Source organism: Lingula anatina, chromosome 1 (genome assembly GCF_051362555.1).
Source record: "Lingula anatina isolate TDL-2025a chromosome 1, LinAna3.0, whole genome shotgun sequence".
In the NCBI taxonomy this organism is placed as follows: domain Eukaryota; kingdom Metazoa; phylum Brachiopoda; class Lingulata; order Lingulida; family Lingulidae; genus Lingula; species Lingula anatina.
This window is the reverse complement of record NC_141767.1, coordinates 49,305,386-49,318,012: the sequence shown is the minus strand read 5'-3', so window position 1 is coordinate 49,318,012 and position 12,627 is coordinate 49,305,386. Positions and strand designations below refer to the sequence as shown.

Genomic DNA, 12,627 nt, shown 5'->3' with positions numbered 1-12,627 from the left:
TATATGTGTTTAGGCATTACACGCTCAACCTGCATGGTATTCATATCCAGACCCTAAAGGACTTCGATAAATTCCGCAGTGAATATACACAAATGCTGTGATTGGGTTTTGTGATTGATGAGTACCGAGCGTGTAAAACAACCGTTGCCTACCCATTATAAACTCAATTACTGCCCTCTCTGGCTATCAAATGAATATTGGATTCCGCGTTTCTATTCATTAAAATGATAGGTAAAACCAAATAATGTTTCTCTTTTTGTGACTTAGTCACAGTGCGTGATATTGATTAGTGTTAAGCGAACACATCAGAATTGAATCCTTTTGTGATCCGGTTTTGATTGAACGCAAACACGAGAAGAAATAACGAAGAAATACAATTTTCATCTTTCCGTTGCAGAACAAAGCTTGACTACAGGGGTGATTTTGTTGAATACGAGTCAGCAAAGTGTTAATGCAGGTACCTAAGCTAGTTCCTGCAAGTTTTAAAAATAAGGCTAAAAGTATAATTTGAGACTTGTTTTCACTTTATATTTCCCACCAAAGGTCTTGCATGTAAAACAACATTATTTTCATGGCCTCAACTCAGTCAACTTGCTTTCTGTGAGATTTATATAATGCATTGAATCGATAATGTTCAGTCGTAATGTTTATTTTGATACCAGTATTTGAATTTTCGAGAAAAAAGTCTGAAAAGCTTCTTTCTACAAATGATTCATCGATTTGGCACGCTAAGTGTTAACTGTGCGAAAATAAAACGTGGCGTGAAAGGCTTCAGTGCGTAAACATTGAAAAATGCTCATCACAGATGACTACCAATTGCATGCAACAAATCCAACCAAACAGTTTCGTGCCGTATTACAAGTTTACCTAAAACAACTCTGTTGAGAATATGTTTTGTAGTTATTGCTCAATATGGCGGAGATACCGGAAGAACTCATGCCCCCCCTCCCCTCTACATCTCCAAGCTGTCTTCATGGGAGATGCTTACATCGTATCCGAAATGATATCAAATTGATTTCTTTGTCAGCTTATCCATCAAATCACAGACTGAAACAGAGAGTTGACCTAACAAAACCCCTAGGAGCCAGATTCAATTTTGCCAGAGATAAAGGACTTCTTGACGGGCTCGTTTCCCTTAGCGAGCGATAAACATCTCGCTAGGGTTATCCCCAAGTATAATTGCATGTAGTTTTTCTTGAATTTAACGAATAAAGAATTACAAAATAGGAATTTTCCGATATTTGCATTGCATCGATTAAGTATTTGTATTTTCTGTGAGAAGTTTGTCTCCTTTTAACAAGTAGGATGTTTTGATCGGCGCCGTTTGTTATCTCAGAATGTTGTTGCCGAGTTTTTTTGTTTTGTTTTTTCCAGCTTATGCTCGTTTTTATGAGAGTTTAAGGATCCACCAGTTAAAATTTATCATACTTGCTAGGTGGAATAATAATTTAATCGGATAATGTCACTCATTAGAATAATTAATATGCTCAGAGAGTTTTTCTAGTATTTGTAGGTTGTCTTTTAACTTTAAACCTCGCATCGTTTGTATCTATAAGGAATGACTTCCTTTTTGGGTGATATTGTTCAAAACAAGAGTGGTATCGAAAGCTTAAATGTACTACAGTTAAGAATCAAAACTAACGATCAAAACGACGACATAATAGCGTAGCCAAGCATCTCTATCACAATTCAAAACATCACATCCAGGACAGCTGTACGGTCCACTTTTTTCAAGCGCCAGGGAAATGCGGATTCAGTGCAATTGAAATCCCACCGATATAATCCCATGTGCTATTGCTGAATCGACATAAATTTGTATACCTATCACTCATTGTCGAATCCACAAGGAAGTCATAGCGTGACCCACACTGTTCTCATGCTGTTTGTGTTGGCAAAAATGATTTAACCTTCAACCCGTTGACTTGCAGCGCAGTACACTCGTGACTTAAAAGTTCGGGAGTTCAAACCCTGCTGTCGCCTTTCACGCTGTACAATATGTGCAAACGGAATACTTAGACTGTTGCTTTCTTCCACTTGGCTGTCTTTATGAGCTTTTAAGACATATCACTATATCCAATCAAATAAACTAGCTCTATCGGCTCTGTGCATCTACACCACAAGTCTTATATTAATGGGTGATGATTGCTATCTGGCAAAATGGGAGGGCCTGTTAGTGGGTTTTAGATAGAGTTAGCTCTCCTCCTTGTAACGGAGAATGCATTTGTTTACGTAGTTAGCAACTGGTATCTGTATCAGATATTTGTACTAACATAACAGGTACAAACGTTTACTGCAGGAATTAATAGACTAAGTGTTAAAAACACCTCTTAGTGTTATTCGACCTTTTCACGGGCAGAGCCATCATCTTGTAGCATACTTTTAACCGGTGGTTTTGAAGGGAATTCCCGGGTTTTCATTTTAGTTCCTTTTTCTTAGTATCTTGTAAAAAATGGATTTATCCCAAATTGAGCTCAAGATAAACTAATATGCGGGTGAAAACAGGTTGGTGTGCAACGCGTAAACACGACTTTTTTGAATTGTTACGTATGTTACTATAAATAAAGGGAATATCTACTACTTGAAAGGGATAAATAAATAGATGTATACGTGTATGTCAAACTCTGCATACAGCACGAAATCATCTTTAAATATTTGACATTAATATTTGTCCGCCTCTCCACTCCTTGTATTACACATCAGGACTTGTTTACAAATTCCCTCTACATTATATGAGTAAGTTCAGTCAATAAATCACTTTATTAAAAGAAAAACAGGACTAAAAATATTACTTTCGAGTTGGTAAAGCAAAGATAGCTATTGTCATGAAAAGATGTACAATGACCCAATAATATGCCAGTCAAGGTATATGTTAAGAGGAAACAGGGCGCGATACATTCAAAGGCAGCTGGCGTACTGTTGAACACCGGCGTGAAATACAGGTAGCTCCTGCGTTAATTACGCGTCCTAGATGTACAGTGAGGATCTTCTGGCTTGAGAGCAGTTATCTGATTAAGGTTTAACCTTGGAATATGTATCATCAGCTGTAGACAGTAGAATGTGGTAATTTCCAATCGAAACTGATAGTGTGATTTTGTGAATTTTGAGGATTTATTGGCCACAAGACTTACAGTATACATATATTAATGTCCAGGATTCGAGTATCTACCAGGTAAGAAGCATTGGATTTATTGCAATGTCATGTTACTGAAGTCACACGTTCTAAAATAGACATGGCTAAATGTTTTGAAATTGGTACTTAAAATGTGCATTTGTTCACCACAAAGGCAAACTGTCACTCCAGGTGAATGTGTTCTCTGACCTGTCTGCCATCAGTGACTACGACCTGGGAAACCTGTATGGCTATTCAGAAAGGTTAACGTTATACCGTACCTACCATCCTTCAGAACTCCTTTCAGGTTATTGAGAGGCTCGGCCCCGACTTTATTGTTTTTTTGCTCTTCTTTTATCTTGCCCCTCTTTCTTACTAATGTCGTGCATGTTTTATAGTGTGTTTTGTTGTCTGTTTTCCTGTGTGTCTACCTGCCTATTGATGCCTGTCAGTGTCCTACTGGTACGGTACATCCTAGCCTCTCTCTCTCTCTCTCTCTTATGGACGAAATTTAAAAAGGTATTAACGCATGTGAGTAGTTATGGAATGACCTTTAACTTACCAATGTAAGTTACATATGATAAACCTGCTCGTAATAAATGATAATAACCACCATCATATTTCAGCCTGATATCCTTCAGTATTTTATGATTACAGCGATCATGCGTAGTACGTTGGCATGGCACATACATGATGTAAGTTATTCAACAGACAGTCGACAAATATCTGATTTGTTTTCTGACAAATTAACCAATGGTTTGCTAGAATTTATCATTTCTTTGATGCTTAATAAAAATCCCTTCCTTCATTTATATACATATGACAGACAAACTCAACTATATATATATATATCTTTGAAAATTCAAAAGAATAAAATTGATTTAGATATGGGGAGGTACGGTTTAATATACACCCAAAGGATATGGTGAGTTTTTTAATTCATTATGTTAACCGTGTATAAATATTCATTGATCATTTGATTGATACCTGTAGGTAGTAGGGTTAATTGGGGATTACCGATTATTATTCTTTTGTCAAAAAGGACATTCTTCTCGTACATCCGATTAAAGTCACATTAACTGTGTATCGTATCTTACATGTATACCACACTGTTAGTGTCATAGATATAATTCGTAGTTTTTTCCTTCTTTTTACCTCATATGGCAAATATAATACACACTGCGTGTTAGTTTGTCAGGTAGCAATATAAACCTGCTGAGATGAAAACTACCCCGCCATGATACTTTCAAGATAGCAAGTAAACACGCTAAGTTATCTTTCTTTTTCCCCTCCTTTGTGCTAGACAAACGACCGACTGGGGACGACTGAAGGTCATGTTTCAAGATTTCTCATATCATTCCTATTAATTTCTTCATGTTCATTTACCATCCATAAAAGGGACTGGCAATCAAGCAGACAAGAATCTGCAACTATTACATTGTGAAAGATAAAATGAAACAGCAGATAGTTTTACTTTTGTCCATAAATATAAGGGAGGGTCTTCGTCTTTTAACCAGCATTCTGACGACCTTACAATCCCTTCAGCAGTGGTAAGCCTTGCAATTGTCTCCTTTTGTTCATCATTTACAAAAGATGAAAAAAAGAAAGGATACTGGTTACACATACAAATGATGTCTTACGGAAAAGGACATTTGCTGCGAATTATTACCCTTTCTTTTTTACTGTGCATTCAGGCTGTCACCTTATAATTTTTTTTACCAACTGTCCTCTCAAGGCGGATATAAGCCCCGAGTGTTTATCACTGCGGTTGAGACACCATACACTTATATAATTCTCTTACTCAGAACGGAAGAACACTGCTACGAGATTTCTATAATAGACGGGCATGGAGGTGGGAGCTATCTATGTAACTATGTTATATAACCTGATTTTGTGACTTGTCTTTTTCTTTTCCTATTTTTGTCGCCTATCTTTTCATATCTACAGTACATCCGTCCTGGTTCCCGGGTCTTGACTAAACATCTGGGTGGGGTTGCCTATCAAAGTCCTATCTACTGTCATTTAACAATTTAAGTTTTATTTTAATGATTTAGTCAGGCAAGCGTTTGGCTTTTATAGACAGAGTTAACTGTAACATGGTGATAGCAGCATCATGACCCGTGCTATTTACTAGAAAGTGACTGAAGCCTATCTGGCAACATTTCCTTAAAGTTAGTCATATCTGTGAAGTGCAGGGTCACTTCTTCCGCCCAAACTCTTGATTTTTTCCTTGTATCAACGCTGGACTGCACCTTCAGCAAGATCAAGATCACGATAGAGACTACGGTACTAAAACTGATCTAGCAGTGCGATCAAAATAAGATAATCCCCATATTTTGCTGTAAAAATTAAACTTTTTTATCATTGTAGAGCTATATATACGGCTATATATCCTGTTTCTCTCATTTATTGATTTATCTCAGTATTCGATGGGATAGAAAGAAATGTGAAAACATAAAAGCATGAGCGCCTCTATCTGTGATCATTAGTGATGACAGCTCTATCGCGGAGAGCCAAGGTACGATTAAGTCATCTCTTACCCCGTCGTCCGTCTCTATAGATGAAGAAGTTGACAGTCGGATACGGTTGACGTAGTACGGCATCAGCAAGGTTGACAGTCGCCACTGGTAGCTTGATTTATTTATGCTTTGTACTGAAATAAATAGGTACTGAGTAACACATGTAAAACATCCCATTTCGCGTATCTGTGTCATACACTGTGCAGTCCACTTGACATTCCTGGTTTACTGGCAAAAGAGGCGAAAATTCAAAGGGCAACATAGAAGGTAAATAGTCAATTTAAGTTTAGAATTAGTTTTTGCTCTCTCTCTCTCTCTCTCTCTCTCTCTCTCTCTCTCTCCTTTTCTTTTATCTTTTCTTTTTCTTTTCCGTGGCTGTATGAATGAGATCAATGGACACAAACCTCAATAGAAAGAAAAAAAAACAGGATTATAAAATAAATTTGACGCAGTCATTTCGACGTTTTTATGTCGTTTTGGGTGGTGGTGACGTTGAAATGGCGAAGTCTGTCGTCTGGGGGACTGGAGACGAGTTCTCTTTCTTATGTGTATGTTGTGCTTGGTGTATAATCGGTTAAAATGTATTAAACTTTTTAGCTGTCTGACTACTAGCAGGTTGATATGTATATGCTTCCATCATTACCGTTGTTTTTCCTTATTTTCAAATACTGTGTATTGCTTATAGCAAATCGTCTCTGTGTGTGATGATCACAATAAACACATAAATAATTGCGCACAGACTGACACTTTATGATACCCGTTTACAACATCTTTCCGACTGAAGCATCACTTTCACTATTTCGTTTTTATAAAACGATCCTTCTATTTGTGAAATTGACGTGTCTTCTCTCTAAGGAATTTACAGGTGACGACCCTATTTAAATTGATGAATACAATCCAGGAAAGGGTGATGCGTAAGAAAAACATGGGATGTTATTGATGAATCGATAAAGCATTTCCTTGCGTGATGTTTCAAAGACATTTTTCAAAGAAATGCGTCTGGTAAAGTTATGTTGACAACTTCTTTCTATAGCGAGATGACAAGATAAATATTATGAGTAGTGGGTGAAATCGTTATACATGTGTATTTACGATCACTTTTAACGCATATGTGGACAAAAGTAAGTAATAATCATAAACCACCCAACCCATTTAGATTTTGGATAAGTTACAGTACATGTAACTCATTTATAAATCGATCCACGTGTAATGTAGATCATATTCGTGTCAGAAAAAAATATTTTCCGCTTTTCCCAAAAATAATTTCATGGTGCTTTTTTAGAGTGCAGAGACGTTAAATATTGATACGAAAGCTTCTTGGGCAATTTTCAAGTACAACTGCTCTTGGTATTTTCCTCTCTCTCTCTCTCTCTCTCTCTCTCTCTCTCTCTCTCTCTCTCTCGAGAGAGAGAGAGAGAGAGAGAGAGAGAGAGAGAGTGATAACTATACCTTTACCTAATAAGTGTCTCTCTGTCAGTTTTGACACATTATTCCTTACTGCGTGATTACCTGCATTCAAATACATATTTTCATCTCGACCTACATGTACATGGATCTTCTTATTTTCCCTGTCTTTAAAAATCTTATTGCCAAATCACCCTCAGCGTCCGCTGTAAACTCTCTTGTACATGTATGTCGCCTTGATGAAACAACAAACTATTTTTGCACAGCACGAGAGGCGCAAATCAGTGGTCTCCACAGCCCAGGCCACTGGTAGACAGTCAAACAACAACTGGCAATAACCCAAGGAATTCCCTTGAAAGTGGCCATGATATTGAAGGAAGCCAATTGAATTTGACACCACACATTTAACCGCACGTAATGCCACAGTATTAAGACACATATTTGCGTGTGTTGTGATAATTTAATTGATATCAGAAGATAGTAATGTCACAACTTCAATAATACCAGCTATTTTCTTGAAACAGAGTCGCTTGCTTTCCACGAAACGAGAAGTATGTTCAAGGCATTTTTTTACACGGTGATTGCGGGGGATGAGGAATGTAGTAAGTAATTCGGTATTGTTTCAGTAGTACTAATCCTGCAATATAGTATAGCCAAATTTATGGGACTACTTGCATTTCACTTGTACAGGTATCAATGGGTATATCGTAGACAGATTTACGGTACGCATTAAGGGTCTAATAACAGTGGCAATTTCTAGGAACACCATTACAAAGAAAAACGCGGGTTAATTCCACGCAATTGATTAAAATAATAATATTTGTGACATTTTCCTTGTTAAAGTTCATGACAAAAAAGGTAGGGGAATGGTAGTATCTGAGGCTGATTGTATCTATATTCATTAATTGTAGTGTTATTAACATAAATTCCCCGTGCTTAAATTCTTAACAGCTGAAACATTCTGTGCAAACTGCCTTTAATGAGACGGGTCAAAGCAAAGGAGATTTATTCTGCAAATTATTGTTGGAAAAGCATTCGCCTAGGATTTCTGCAATCATAACTTGGCGGCATTATAGATTCAAAACGTAGCCGTTAGGATATTTACGCAGTGAAACAGTACAATTAATTGTTCAGCCAAAGGCATATTAAGCATGACTTTCAGTCGTGACATTTATATTTTATTAATACGGTTTTAATAAAACAAAAGGCGGTTATTGTTATCCTTGGGATTTATATGATTGGCCTTAAATGAACGTGATCGAAGCAGTGCTGTGAGTTCGCAGTCGTTTTTGGGGGCATCACCATTGAAACGCCACTGACCTGTCCTAAGTTACATGCATGGTCATTTATAAACGTTGACGGACAGTTTGACAAAGCAGCGTGGTGTGCCCATTCATAAAATGTTGATGGACTTAATAGCCCGGTTTGGTAGGAATATCATACCTGTTTATTTGTTGTACTTTTAAGTGTTAATGTGACATTTGCTGCTTAGCTACGGTGATCTACAGTTGCCGAGTTACATTGGGGACGCGTTCCCTAATACGGGTGCCCGTAATTTGCGGATTACATCCTTGTGATGCGGAAAACGCGAGATGTTAACTCGTTATTATGCGGTTAATTCATTATCATGTTATGTTGAATTGTGTCGTTTAATCTGAAATGGACTGCGCCAACGGGTGTTGAATTGAGATATGTATGTGGTCACTACAGTAGGTTATCAAAAGTCATTTTAAAGATATCAACAGCCAGATTTCAAATTCCTATCTAGGTGTACTCGATCCTATGGCACCAGCCGTCACTCTATTTCAATAGATTCAGTTCAGTTTGGGACGGCATTTCTTGTTCGAGAATTTATATACATGATTGTTCTTATACAGACAGCTATTGCTGTCTACTTTTATGTACATATATCCTCATCAGGATTGCACGTAAAAGTGGTTTTGATATTGAAAATCGACGATACAAATTTCTTTAAGTCGCTGCTGTTGTGTACAGATATGACGTCGTGTTCAGCAGAGGTGACACTGGGTACTGTACATTGATCCAAATCCTTGGGGGTGTGTGCCGTATAACCCCACAAGCCTCACCTTTAGTAAGAGAATAATAACTTCCGTACACTCCGTCCCTCTGGTGCGGATAATCCTAGACTGGGTTCCCACAGATTTAGATCGATCCATCTGGATCGACCTAACTCCCTGGGGGCTCACGCTAAATTGCTGTCAGCTTCCGGAAGCCGAGCGCGCAAGAAAATTAATTACCCCCTTACAGCTATTAGTAGCCGGGACAGACATTTAAGCCGATTAAGCTGACAGCAATCTAGTGAGACTCCCCAGGGGGATAGATCGATCTAAATATCTGTGGGAATGGTCTCCTACAGTAGCCTATATAAACGTGCGGGCACACTTTATCTCGGAAAGACGGGGCAAATAACCTAGGTCTACAGGTTCAATGGTATGGTTTGTTCCAGAACACTCGAAAGATCATGTAAGTTGGAAAATGCCCTAGTTACTCTGACTTGTCTGCCTATTAGGTTAGGTTATTTCGTCAGCGACGAGGGAAAATCCAATAAATATATCTGTCTGAAATGAGAACAGTTATGCATGATAGAAATGCAGGTTAACGTGAAGGAGAGATGAAGATTTAGACCGAAAAAAGTGAAAACGATTACCTGACATCTATGTTTCAAAGCAACTGCAGTTCAAACAGTCCGTCATTTGCTAGGTCATTAAAGATATAAACAAAGGTTTAACCCTCAACGATGGAACGATGGAAGAATATATTTTTGAAACAGCATTTTATACTCGAAGCTGCTTCAATCAATGGATGTGCATGTTGTTCGTGTAATTCAGTTCACCTCATTATTAATAATGCATGGTGTAAATTGCTGCAAAAAGCTGTATGTCGGGGTAGACATTGGATTTTTACTGTACGTTCATGTAGCCAGTCTGTGTGCAGGTTACCAGAGGGATTTGCAAGTAATTAGAAATGAACATGATTCCGATTTACCCGACTGGAGTGGACCACAGGTAAATATACAATCATTAATTGAATTTGAAACGACGCGCACGTGCAACAGATTGAACCGATGTAACAGCAAATTATCCCCGTATTAAAATAAGACTTCCCAAATGAACTGCATCCAGGATGATAAAAAATAGCCCTGGTGTAAGTCCGACACTGGCAGCCCGTTCCTAGCCAGCTGCAAGACGTGGCTGATGTGGCGAACTCTGCATTCACAAACGTGTCCACCTTCATGATGCAATTAAGTATGTGGTGCCTTGATCTGAGAACACAACTGCCGTTAAATCGATCAGCCCTGGTCACATGTTTATGTGTGTGTAGTGAATTCATGGTGACTTTATTTGGTGAATTCTACTACGAACCAGTCACAGCCATCTCTAAAAAATTGTCTGAAAACGCAGACGTGACATTTTTTTTTTATTACATGAAAATGTTGCTGTTACTAAATAAAACTGCATGAACACTGATGATGATGTTATGTAAAATCTCTTCAGGTCTGACTTTAGGCTGAACCCCTAGCTCGATCCTTCGGAAAAAACGAAAGATCTTACATATATCCTTCTAAATTTAATTTATTTCATATATACTTTATCATAATCAATAGGTAATCTCAGTACACTCTACGAAAAACAACCTTTAGCGATAACATATGCTTCTCGGTAATGTGCAATGTACAAGGCCTAGGTGAAAACATACCTTCACACCCCTGACACTGCTAAGTCTGTTAGGAGTTAATCTAAGGTGTTGAAATCTGGAAGCGATAAGCACTTTCTGATAATCATGTTTATAAACAAGGTGACTTATGGGTACTTGCGGAAGCTTGTTTTAAATCCAGATGACTCGATTTATATAACTACCTGTTTATCCGCTTAGCACCTGAAGGTTGATAGGGTAGCAGATTAGCCAAACGTTGGTCGTACCAATGTTCAGATAAAACCAAACCCATGGCTTGCATTCCGTCGAAAATAGTGTCGATTGTAGATTTAAATTGTGTTTGCATTGTAGATGGGTCGGCATTTCTTGACTTGTTCCTTCTCTGTAGATCGTCTAATTAAGCGACGCACACCTCAGGCTGCAAGTGTATTGATTCCGTACTTTGGCCAACGTAGGGGATAGCGATAGACGGAGAATAATACGTTAGCCGTCTATGATGGGCTTGGATTGATGAAACGGTTAAAAGAGAAAGGTCTATCAATCTGTCTGCCATGCGAATGAATAACGGTCAGGTACGTTTAGCTGTGGACTCGCATACATGTAGTATAATCCTTCTTTCGACTTTACTTTTCACTGGCTTAAATGCCACTGAGATAAAGTAGATCAACCTGATATCCTTTTTGGTAAATAAATTTATACATAATGATTCGCTCCTACATAATAAACACGCATTATTATTATTATTATTATTTTTTTTTTTTTTGAAATGTATATAGAATTATATGTATTGATATGCCATTTAGACAAGTACGACGTACGTGTCGTTGGAGTTTGCCGAGGCACTAGAAAAGAAGCCCCTACGTCTCTCCCTTTTATCGCCTGCTCTATCTACATGTACGGAATAAACCCTTGCAATTTCTTAAATCTGTCTACACGCAAAAGGTCTAATAACGCCAAATATAAGGTTTCACGCAATTGTTACAAAGAAAGCTATGAAGCACTTGAGCGAAGTTCTATTAAGGTCAGCATGGGTGCAATACAAAATAACGTCATTTTATTCCTTTATAATGCGATCTTGATTCGGTCGTTGAGCCAATACAACAAGATTATCGGCAGGCAATATTTTAATCAGTATTTTGATACCCAAATGCTGACTCCCTTAGATAACTGTCGGGCTTTCAGTGATATTTTGAAGAAATAATACCAAATATCAATTATTTTATTTAACAAAACTGAAGAGGTTATACATATAGAACATGACCAGCTGTTTGGAAGAGTATAATTGAAATGAAAAGCATTAATATCTTTTATGATTTCTTTGAAGCCCGTAATGCCTCAACATCACGACCAGAATGCCTTTTAAGCCATTTAAATGCTATCTTTGTAGAAGGCTTTGGGAACTTGGCAAGAAGAAATTGATAGTGCCCCCGTGTGTGGTTGTATGCGTTTAATCCGCCTACATTATTTACGAGGCTCTCAGCAATACGCACGCCAATGTAACTTATAATAATAATATAATAATAATCCAATCATTAGTTGTCACATGTAAGCCTACATAATTCACTTTTGAAACGACATCAGAATCGTAGCTGCCTGATGCTTTATGAGGCATGCTTTTATCAGAGATTTGTGTCAGACAAATCTGCCATCCACTGTCAACATTTTATTGCTGTTGACATCTCTGGCCGGAAACAATGGCTCAGTTACGATATCCAAATATCTTAAAGTACCTGCACACATCTTCTCAATGTCCCAAGAATGGCGGTTGCATTACATATTTAGTACATTGAATCCACAAGGAGCTTATATTATGAATGAAGACGTTTTCCGTTTCTGGCAAAACATTGTCAGAGCTGACATATTACGGCTAGAGTACTAAGTGCATTTGAAATTTCAGAATAGTGCCATTTGTCAATTTTT

The 12,627-nt window shown here is 37.8% G+C and overlaps 1 protein-coding gene across 4 annotated transcripts in view; it reads left to right on the top strand.

Moving 5' to 3' along the window:
- LOC106150463 (5-hydroxytryptamine receptor 1A-alpha) overlaps window positions 1-12,627 on the top strand; it is a 50,472-nt gene that overhangs the window by 19,338 nt on the left and 18,507 nt on the right. The window contains exon 1 of one of the 4 annotated variants that reach the window (XM_013523306.3): window positions 2,772-3,169. The exons of 2 other annotated variants lie outside the window; for them this stretch is intronic. The gene's annotated coding sequence lies outside the window, so the exon portion shown is untranslated. Of the gene's footprint in view, window positions 1-2,771; window positions 3,170-5,409; window positions 5,896-12,627 lie in introns of those variants that run through there. One more of the 4 variants, XM_013523307.3, reaches the window with a different exon arrangement.